The sequence below is a fragment of the Abrus precatorius genome, unplaced genomic scaffold (assembly GCF_003935025.1).
Source record: "Abrus precatorius isolate BTA unplaced genomic scaffold, Abrus_2018 Scaffold11, whole genome shotgun sequence".
Lineage (NCBI taxonomy): Eukaryota > Viridiplantae > Streptophyta > Magnoliopsida > Fabales > Fabaceae > Abrus > Abrus precatorius.
The window spans coordinates 27,097,252-27,108,533 of NW_020874303.1; positions in this window are offsets into that span (position 1 = coordinate 27,097,252).

An 11,282-nucleotide genomic window follows, 5' to 3' on the forward strand; every position below is an offset into this window, starting at 1 on the left:
CTTTTTTTAAAGAAAACAAGTGAGCCGATGAACTGGCCTGTTTGGCCTGCATGCAAAAGAATTGGTAGGATTTGCATATTTTTAACTTGAAAATGACTTATCTCAGCCTAACCTAACTTGAAAATATATTGACTCATAATGCATATACGCAGGGGCAACTCGAATTGACTACCCTACAAGAAACCTCCACGCATTTGTTTTTTATATGCAAGTTGTCATATAAGCTTTCGCATTGGTTCTTCTCATGGTTTGAGTTCCAAATAGCTTTACTTTCAAATGATTGAGTCCATTATTTTCAGAGCCATGGTTTAGTAAGAGGTAAAAAGGTTAAATTTGCTTGGCAGCACTTTTCGCACTCAGAGATGTTACTTTAAAACAATAAAAGCAAACATAACTATCTTTTGGCTAACTTTAGGAGCCATGAGTTTCACTGTTCGTTAGGCTATCGAGCAAATTAAAGTAAAGGAGTAATTTTGTGAAAAGTTGAAGTTTTCAGTTAACCTATGATCTTCCTAGCTTAGTTTATGATTGCTTTATGTAATATGATTTTATTCATCTCAATTCTTAACACTGTATTCAAAAGTCATAAGGTTTAATCAAAAAATGAATCATTTATTATATTAAAATTACAAAGAGTTAATTGTACCATTCTAGCTATTTGCTAGTTAGTTGTAAGAGATTTCCAGAGTTGTAAGAGATTTCCAGATATAGTTTAGCTTTGGCAATTATACATTAAATATGACTTTTCTCCATGTGCACATATTTTCTACCTGATATAATAATATTTTTTGAGTTGAATGAATGTTCGTTTTCTCTCCCGATTTTGCTCACTTAAATTAAAAAGTGTGATAAACACTTTTGTAATAAATTATTATTATTTGTTAAAATCCATTCTTAAAAATCAGATTGATACTTTTTTGTATAATATTCGTGCTTGTTATTGTTATAAAGGTTTTCTAGAAAAAAAAAGGGAATGATTTATTAAAAGTGGCAATCATTTATATTTCATTCTGCTATTTTGTTGTTTTGTGAATTGTGTAGTTCTTTTCATACCAACAAATGGATTCATGGTGTATGCCACCAACAATACCCGACTCTTTATGTTTGCATGCATATAGAGTTTGGTTGGGCAAAATCATGAATGAGTGTGTCCACCAAAACACTCATCATGTGCATCCCACAAAGATATAGTGCCACGTGAAATTCATTTGTGAAACTTTAGGATAAAACTTAAATATAATATTTTAAGTATTTTTATTATTTATTTAATTATAATTATGATTTTATATTAAAAATCAGCGTAAAAAAATTAATATTGATATTTATTATATTATCTACCCAAGTAATATTCTAATTTTAATTAAAAATAGCACTCAAAACATTTAAGATAATGTCTCTAAGTTTTGTATACAATTTTATACAGTAAGAAGGAAACGCGAGCACAACAGAAATGAATGAGGATAATAATTCGATGCCAATATATTACTACCCAGCTTCTTCAGTGCTCTTATATAAACCTAATCATGTTTTTTCAATTATATAAATTTTGAAAAAGAAAAGAAGAGAAAAGCATGTGCATTTATTCTAACCTTGATTTTTATGTGCCAAAAGTTTTTTTCTTCAAAAAAAATAAAAGAAAAACATTTGTATGCTTTGTTTAAAACAAGATAAATAGGGAGATTAGCTTTTATACCCTTAACCTCAAACCCTTCAAAATTCTTTACAAATGCATGAAGTCTTGCAATGTTTGAAATATAAATAAAAATCTAAACAGAGACATTATTATTATTTTTTTGTGGTTTATAAGAGGAACAGAGGGGGACGCCAATAATAATTATCTGCAGCGCCTTAAGGGCCTTTTCACTTTAATGGGCCATTTGTCTTCTCAATTATATGCAAACCCACTCAACATTTTCCTCTATAATGTAATTTGCTTTGGACCCACTTTGAATATTGACCTGCCTATTGGTTTCAACTGAGATTGCATGTTGACCAAACAAAAAACTCAGATTGCATGACATTTTTCGTTATCCCACGTATGATTAATTTTTAAAAAGTAATTTAAAGTGAAACTCAGCTTAAAATAAATAAGGATATATTTATTTTAAATTTTAATAAATTAAAATTATGACATATTTTAAATTAAATAATACTATACATCTTATTTATTTTATTTAAAACATTTTCTTAAAAATAATTTTACCTAAGTATACGTACATCAACGGGTGATCACTTTAAAATAATATATAGTTATATTTTATATATACAATATATTAAATTCAAACTTATTAAGAGCCAATAAAATAAATCTAAAATGACTTTGTCTAATAAAATATAAAGTTTGAATTCTAAATTTTAAATTCGAAATAAAATTATATTTTTTAGTATATCCCGTTGAGTTTGATATACATCAAGGAAGTTCAAATTTTACTCCTTTGAAGATTAGTTTTACTAATTTAAATTAAATTAATTTTTTTAATTCAAATTGACAAAAATGGTCGCCCACAATGGACTCTAAATAAACCCTGTTTTATCAGCTCTAAACCCATTACAGTTTAAACAAACGAACAAAAACACTAAATATAGTAATATCCTCAGGCATCTTAATAATTCCATGGAGCTTAGCCGGTGTAGTTTTTTTTCCCCCATTATTATATTGAATTTTTTTCAAATTTTATTTTTCATATTTTTATATTGAAATATATTGTCTACTAAGTATATATACTCATGTTGAGTCGAGTAGAATTATTCTGAGTGATTTTATTTTATTTAAGATAATAAAATACTTATTATTAATAATAAACATTATTTTTAAAAAATTTATTAAATTTAAAGAATAATTTAATAAATATTTAATTTTTTATTTAACAATTATTTTAATTTAATAATAAACACGTGAGACATGAAAAATTCTCTAGGTTAAACTTTAAAGCCACATTCATTGTATAAATGCATGTGAACTTTATCATTGACAATGAGCAATGACTTAACCGGCAGGTTAGGGAAGGAAATAGAGCAGAAAATAACGAGAAAGAAAAAAACAAGAGTTGTTAACCTAAGACTCTGTTGTCATAGAATAAATCCATCCTTAAAGCTCGCCAGTGATCCCAGGTGTCCTTCCATTCGTAACCAAATTAAGATGAAGAAAACAATCAATATTGTCCATTAATTTGGATTTTTTTTTCTGCTTAAATGATTTAAAACATTAAGTCATTTAATTAATAATACAATTGGTTTTGTTTTGTTTTCAATGCACTCGTCACATGATTGCTTCTTTACCGCTTGGAAAGTTCAATTAAAACGTATATATTCAATTCAACTAATTTGGCTTCCCTCCATTCCCAGTGCATTTCTATTCCTTTCAATAAACATGATATTGGTAAAATTTCCAAAGGGTGATCTTCAAGAAACTTAAGAGCCATAAACCGTTAAACACCCAAAGTTTTATAATATATTCTTATAAGATTTCAGCTATCATTTTAAAGGTGATAAATTAAGCCTGATCTATTTTTAATTAATATGATATAAATGCTTATTTAATTTTAATGTTAACCCATATGTAGATGTAAAAGAATATCCCTTTACAAACTCCAAATGCTTCTTCTTCCATTGTGGAAGTGCGTCCACAGCTGTCAAAATTGAAAAAAACATCATAGTAACAAAACCCAGAGACACCACCAAGAAAAAGAACAATGATAGCAGCCAGACAACAACCTCTAAGTGGCAAACCATTTTGGCCTCAACGGAAGCTGACTCACCTAAATGTTATCATAAATCAAAACTTTCAACACTCTGCGCCCAACCTTACACGATGCTTTATTGGATTGTACATTTGCACTCACTTTAATAAGTAACACCCAATTTCATCAAACCATTTTCAATTTGGTGCATATGCGCTCTACTTGCTCCAAAACACATTCCATCAGTTGACAAAAAAGTTTCTATCATCATAATTAGCAGTTATTTGTACATTGTCAGCGTCTATGCAATCGAATGCAACACAATGTTCAGATCCGGCAACAACTAACAATTTGATCCCCAGTTATTATTACCTTTTAATTACTTTCTATGTCACATCATTATTTTTTGTTTTCCCTTAAAAAATATAATAACCATGTCAGGTATATAGCAGCGTGTTAAGTTAAGTATTTGAGAATAATTAAAAACAAAATACATGTTTCTCGTGTCTCTCAAATATATCCTAGATCCCATGAGGATCCTTTTGATTGTCTATTTTGAGTATTGGCTGAAAATCTATCTTTTCCATGTTTTGCAACCTCACGTATAAGGTTTTTTTTTAAGTATTACATTGAATAAAATAAGAAGTTTAATGTGATATTGAAGAGTTTTTATTTATTTATTTAATGAATTGGTGTTTTAGGTAATTGGTATTTTTTAGTGAGAAGTGTGTTAGAAAAATATTATCTACTATCAATTTTATTAGGGTGCAATGTGTCGAGTAATAACAGGTGAATAAAGTTGTCAAAGATATGTACATATTATAGAATATCATGAGATGATTCAGTGTCCATAGTGCAGTAACAAGAAGATCTAGCTGTTAAATATGTGGTATATTTTGTGCAGTAGGATTGGACAAAATCCGACCTTAGTCACGCGAGTAAAGACAATTTTTAAAAATAACTAAACTCTTACTTTAATTTTTGAGAAAGTTTGAGAAAGTATTTTAGTCTTTAATATATTTAAAATATCACATTAGTTCACAACTTTATTTTTCATTATTTATTGTAGTTTATGATCTAAAATTTCATTAAAAAACTGTGATAAAAAACTAAGTTGTCATATTAAGTGTCATGTCAAAAGTCCAGTTGACAAAAATATTGTCGTTTGAAAAGTTAACGTGGCACATTTAATTGTCAAATGACATCATTTTGATTGAAACTATTAGGTTTCTTCCTTTCTTCTATTATTGGGGTATCTTGCTTCTATTGATAGGTTCCTTTCTTTCTTGCACAATTTAGATTTTCAACACTTTATATGTCTGGCTTTTTTCTTAACAGGTTGTGAATGTTGCAAAGTTTTGGATCTGTCTTAGAATTTGTTGAACGAGACTGTGCCTTTGAATTTCGATGGTGACACCCCCATTGACCTCTCCTTCAACACCTCATCGACCAGGTTTCTGATTCTGCTATGTTGTTGAACCAAAATCACAAGTCCTTCAATAGGAACGTTGATATGTGTGGAGAAGCAACAATGAATCGGTGTCTCATTCCTTCTTTGTTGTCGTTTGAACCCAAAGCGGCTTCTCCTTCTATAATTGTCGTGATGCTAAAGACGTTTGATTCTCCAATGGCGCCAAGTGAGTCTTCGAAGCAAAAATAGAGTAATCTTTTTATTGTGGTGGGAAATATTATTGGCATTGAAATCTTAGCAATGATTTTCACGTGGACTGGTTGAAGAGAAAGAAAGACGTGTAGAATGAAATAAAGCACGAAGCAGCCATAGCAAGGAGTGAGAGTTCATCATCAACCTCAGAGTCAATAAAGTTTATGAGGTGGTGGTGTTTGAGAAAAAGAGCATAAGAGAAAGAATCCTCGAAATCAACAAGCTTTTCTAATGGTGATATAAAGGGGTGGTAAACTTGAGGGGCAAAGCAGAAGGTAACAAACAATAAGAGAACAAAATGGAAACTTTGGTTATTGTTGATGAGAGCTTCAATCAAAACAAAATCGTTTAACAATTAAAGGTATTACGTTAGCTCCTCAAAATGACATCTTTATGCTAAATGGGCTTAGGGATTAAAATGAATAATGAAGGAGAAAGTTAGAGACTACAGTGAAATATCTCAGATACTAAAATGCTAAACTCAAACTCTCTTAGAAACTAAAATTAAGGTTTAGTCTTTTAAAAATTATTAAACAATGTCCATTAAACATTTAACCTTAATAAGTACTTATTTGATAATGATAAAATTTTTAAAAAATAAATTTACAAAAAAAATAAACGTATAAAAAATTAAGTTTTTTTTTCCAAATTAAATACATGCTAACGTTGTTGTGAATTAATTCCTCCCACTACATAGCATACATTTTAATAAAAAAAATTCCTAACTAATATTAATTTAGACAAACATCGTATAATTATGTTTAGGGATTTAAATTTATTTTTATCAGAATTAGTTTTACAAAAAAAAAAAAAAACTAATTTTATTTAACTTTAAAATAATCAGATCCTCCATCGTTGACTTTAGGGCAAATGATTTTCTGTTCAAAGTAATAGGAAAATTTAGCCTGTCAAACTATTGATTGTTACGTTTGCCCAAAGGGAAAAAAAAAACTAAAAAAACTAATAGTAGTTACCATTTGTTTAATAATCTAATTATTGGTTGTTACTTAATAGTGTACGCGTTGGATGAATTACGAGTTAATAAGTGCATGCATCATGCAGGGTTATAATTAGGTTTGGGGTTTTGAATATAATTAGTGATAGTATTAGTCAAAGAGGGTTTAATCTGCTTTCTATTCGTCAACGCAAAAAGCATATTTAGCTTATTATTTCCCCGTAGGCTTCGTAACATACTCTGTTCAATCCTAACCAAAAAGAAAGCGAAACAGAGACTACAACTGGACGAGGGAAATACGTGAATAAATTTATCTTATATATATATATTTCAACTTAAAAAATTTATTTTTATTAATTATATCAAACCAAAAATTTTTATTCCGCTTTCTATTTCAATATTATTTTTCTTACAAAGAAAAAAAAATTTAATTAAAAAAATACAAAAAATACTCTAACCTATTGATACAACTTGATTACCTTATCTTACATTGTTTCAAGATTAATTTATTCGCATAATTTTTTTAATAATTATTTTTTTTTTCCACTGGCTAGCCATAAATTAACTATGATTTTTCACCTAACAGCTTAATGAATCAATGATGTTAGTTTTCAAGACAAAATTTGGGGGCAATATTTTAAGTTTTTATAGAACAATATTGTTAACAATTAAAGTAAAAAATTACTTCAATAATTAGTATTAAATTTTATTTTTAAACTTAATAATGTAAATTATTAAAATAAAATTTTAATTAAGAATAATATAAAAATACCTAAAATATTATATTTAATTTTATTTTAACTCAAGTTCTAACTTTCGTATTTTGATAAAATTAAATTTATAATTTTTTTGGTTTGATATTAGTGCTTATTAATCAATTTTTAATTTAAAATAAATATTTATAATTTTTTATGTAGAAATATTAACATAAATTGAATATCATTGAACACATAAATCAATTGATAAAAGATCATTTTAACTTAATCTGCAATTGAAATTAAATTTTAGATAACATAACAGACTTAATCAATAAGAAGAACAACTTTACTGCTTATAAGATAATTTATTGAGAGAAAAAATCATGTATTTTATTAGTCTCATTATATATGTATTGAACCATAAAATGAATTATCTAAAAAATAAGAGTGCACTAAGGGAGTTATTTAATGAAAATAGTTTATAAAATTTTAAAGTTTATTACATTTATTTTAATACTTTAAAGCTGCTTGCATGAGGCATGGGGGAGCTGCATGAATACGCAGTGCATGTGATTGTTTCTCATTCACAGAATGGTGAATAACATTAATATCAAGATGTAACGACAAACGGATATGCCAATAATGGCAATGTTATTTTTCCATTTTTCTTTTATTTGGACTTTAGAGCGACAGAAGACAAAGCAAAGCGCAAATAATTAATGGCTGCTCCCTACTGATGGGGTACTGCAAAAGAATGTCTTTTCTGTAACCCATTTCTCACTCAAAATTGATTCAATTTATTATCTTTCCTTCTACCTTTAAAAAGTTTCTTCTGCTCTTTTTAATCAAATTTCTTTCAAATTATTTTTTGTATTATTTTTTTATAAAATACAAAATACAGTATATGTATTTTATTTTATAATATAACCTTCAGGGACCGTTCAAAAAGCACACCCAATAAATACTGATCAGGCATGTTTATAAACGGGGTAACGAAGACTGGGAAGTGAGTTTAAACCACACTGAAAGCAACAACATGCATGTATTCATTGGTTGACCAAGTGGGATTTCCCTCATGAAGACTGGGTTATTTATTTTATATTTAGAAATGAGGCCTTAGAGAGAAGGGGAAGGATGGTGATTTTTTTAATTTTAAATAAATATATTTTAATTTGATAATATTTTAACATAAATATTATTATTATTATTATTATTGTACAATTTTATTAGTTTAAAAACAATTTTTTTATTCTTTCAATAACTATCTCAAACAATTCTTAAGAAATGACACCTTTTTGCTTAACCTATATATGCCATCAATTTTGGATTTAGTTAATCTAAAGTGAAAGATTCAAAAGTAGATTGACAAATTTTAATTGATAATTAATATGTTTTCGTTATAAAATGTTACGTGAGTTAAATTCCAGAGATTCACTAAAGTTAAAGATACATAGAAATTGGTCACATGTAATTAAGGTTATCACATCAGAAATATAATTTAACTTGTATTTTTGTGAGATACAAATTTAATTTTACCAGCTAAACTAACTTTTGATGAAAATTTAATTGATGATTGAGAACTTAATACGTAGATATTTACTACAAATTAAACTGTTAAATTATTTAGTTAATAAATATAAAATCTTTCTTCATCCTCGAAGTGAAACCTGTAATTTGTCAAAATTTCTGTTGTCCCAAACAGCTGAATTTCTGTCCCCTATTATAGCCCCAAAGGAGGGAACTTTTACTTAATTTGGAAACAATAGGGAGAGCCAACAAAGCAAAATAAATTATTTATAGCGACCCAATGAGAAGAGAGGTTGCAAAACCACCCTTGATTACGTATAGAACTTTGCTTCTCCCACCATATTTGTTAAGCATTCACCAATAAATGACGATGTTGGATACTGGAAGCTTTGCTTGGACGTTGATTGAGGGTGAAGTGGCCCTTCAAGAAAATTATGACACACATTCCTCTAAGGACAGATGGGAAGTCGGGGGTTCATGAAGTACTATTTATTTATTAACGAAGTTGACAACCACTACTCTTCTTCACCCATGTTCATTAGCGAAGCTTAGGCCTTGGTTAATTGAATCATCATGAATAACGCGCGAAAGTTTATATACAATTTTTGGCTTAACACATGTAATATGTTAACCAGTGTTACTAGAGTACTAATTAAGAAAATGATTATTTTACTAAAAAGCTTATTAGATGCAACACGGCAAGATTAGTGGTTAATGAAAAAGCCCACAAAGAACTAAAAGCGAAAGTTTGACATGTTTTTAGTTAGGCAGACTTTTGCATCACAGTCCCTGAGACTTGCTATGAAATGGACAAGGTCCATTTGATTAACAAAAGTGACCCCATTTTCTCCCAAATGCTCCGGACAAGGTAGCAGCATGTAAGGATTGGCTAAAACAGTAATTCTTGCGTTGCGTGAGCAATGTGATGAAAGAGATGTGTGCCTTATCCCAAAAGGCAACTCTTGGACAAACGTTTTAATCTCTTATTCAATACAGTGGATTATAATATTTTCATAATAAATTATTATAATAATTTCTTTTAGTTATACCACTTATTATTTTATTTTATTTTCTCCTTTTTTCTTATCTTTATCTAATCTTTATCTAATTTATAAAAATATATGCACGTTTATTGTATAACTATCATTTTCTAGTGAATACGACGGAATGCCGACTTGAATTTACCTCTGCAATATTCATATTCACCAGTTCTGTCCAGAACATGTAATTCTTCTTGTGGGAATGGAGATCAAAAGCTACCACAGTTCTTAAGTGAATCCATTGTCAGACATTTTAGTTTTTTTTTTTTAAATACATTTTTTGTAAAGTATTAAGAATAAGAGGGATGATTATTATACGCTGAGCTTACATAAAGATGTAATATTATTCTTTTATTTATTTGTGGCACAACCCCAGAAGCGAACTAGGTTCGGTGTCCTTCCTTATAAGTGAACAATCTTGGACCCAGCATGGAAATTACCTTCCACATCGATGTACTTCGAAAAAAATACAACTTTATAAATCTGTACCGACAAATCTACAAGGCATGAGGAAAATAGCATTACATAAATAAAGAAAATGGCAAGGGGATATGTAGGGGTTATTAACTTGTACGTGGATGATCATCTGAGTGGGATACCCACCATTTGGTTGCGGAAGGAACTCAATGATTCATTCACTTGCAAATGCACAAGATGATGTCTCCTTGGCAACTGCAACTAAAAGGGCAAAGAGTGAGTGTTAACACTTCTTCCCTCCACCCAAGAAAACTTCGAGAAAGATATAATTAGGGACGAAGAAAATAATTTAATGAATTTTATAAAATTTAAGCCTGATTCATGATAAGATCTTTTAAATATGTAAAAATTTTATATTAAAAATTAACGAGTCTAAATTTATATATAAGTTAATAAATTTAAACATAGATCAATAATTATATGTTCACAAAAATATTACATTAAATTTTGAATTATTATTATCATTACTTAATAGACTTTTTCTTTATAAGCTTTAAAAAAATTTACTTGATTTTTTTAAAAATTAGATAAGCTGTTATATACATTAATTCGACTTATTTAATAAATAAATTTGAAATATATAACTTAAACTTGATAGAGGTTAGATCATAAATCCTTGACAAGAGTGTAAATTATTTAAACCCATGATTATAATAAAACTCAACAATTCAGATTGGACCAATGGTTTATCTACAAGTTTGAGTAGTTTTTGTTTAATTACTTCTTTTATTTGATGAAAAGCCAAGTTCACAAACCTAGAGCACTAAATTAACGACAACCCCCCATTCTTTCATTGAACATATTTATTTGATGAAAACACAATGTAATGCTTTCCCCCAACAAAGGATAAAAAAGTGAAGGCTAATCGCAATTGTTTGCCAACATAATGCCACACATCTTATCTGAGAAGAGATGGGATACGTACTTTATTGCTAATCGATTAACATAGTCAAAAAAATTTGGCTGATTGTAATATATGAGGGAGACAGAAAGGGTAACATCATTCTCGAGTCTGTGACTGATTAAACGTTTCCAAATTTGGTGAAACCAATCTGGTCATGGGTTTTATAGGCGTCGAGTTCTTATTGGCCTTGAAGGTGTTTCTTTCCAATAGGACTCTGACTGCAGGTCATAATTTTCTTCTCAAAGAATGGCTGGGAGTGAATGGCACATGCTTGTTCTTACCACCTATACTCTAGACCAAAGCAATATTGGTGTCAGTGAAGTACGCATTCACTATTT